Below are 446 nucleotides of genomic sequence, written 5' to 3'. Positions count from 1 at the left end.
TGAGAGACAACCGACACCAACACCGGGCTCCAACGTGCACGCTTGTGCGTGGTCGGAGGCACAACACCCAGCAGCAGGGGACCGATTTTGCGGCGAGGACTCTCTACTGACGGTTAAGGAGGCTTGCGGAGAGGTGCAAGAGGTGGAGACAATCTGTGGAGAAACAGCAGCCTGGGCAGGTCTGAAGGCCCGGCTGCCTGCCGGGTGTCGCCTCGACTCGCACCGCGGCTCTCCAGCTTCTTCGTGACCCAAGGGAAGTCCTCGACCGCTCACCCCGGGGCCATACAAACCGCGCCGGGCCGTGAGGAGAACCCTTGGGAGGCCGGGGTACGGCGGAGCCCTCACCGCCACTGGCCGCCGGCTGAGCCCGGGGAGCATTCCGCGGAGGATCCCGGCGCCTCCCTCCGCTCCCTCGCACCCTCGGCGGGCTGCCGCGACCGCGTCCC

At 68.4% G+C, this 446-nt stretch overlaps 1 protein-coding gene across 1 annotated transcript in view; it reads left to right on the top strand.

Annotated features, from left to right (window-relative positions):
* Positions 1-294: 294 nt before the first annotated feature.
* The window catches only part of THSD1 (thrombospondin type 1 domain containing 1), a 28338-nt gene continuing 28186 nt past the window's right edge, over positions 295-446 (top strand). The window contains exon 1 of the mRNA XM_026854446.1: positions 295-327. The gene's annotated coding sequence lies outside the window, so the exon portion shown is untranslated. The remainder of the gene's footprint in view (positions 328-446) is intronic.

This window comes from Athene cunicularia, assembly GCF_003259725.1.
Source record: "Athene cunicularia isolate RWA chromosome 1 unlocalized genomic scaffold, athCun1 chr1_part1, whole genome shotgun sequence".
Taxonomy (NCBI): Eukaryota; Metazoa; Chordata; class Aves; order Strigiformes; family Strigidae; genus Athene; species Athene cunicularia.
Note: the sequence above shows the minus strand (reverse complement) of the source record. Positions and strands in the feature narration are given on the sequence as shown.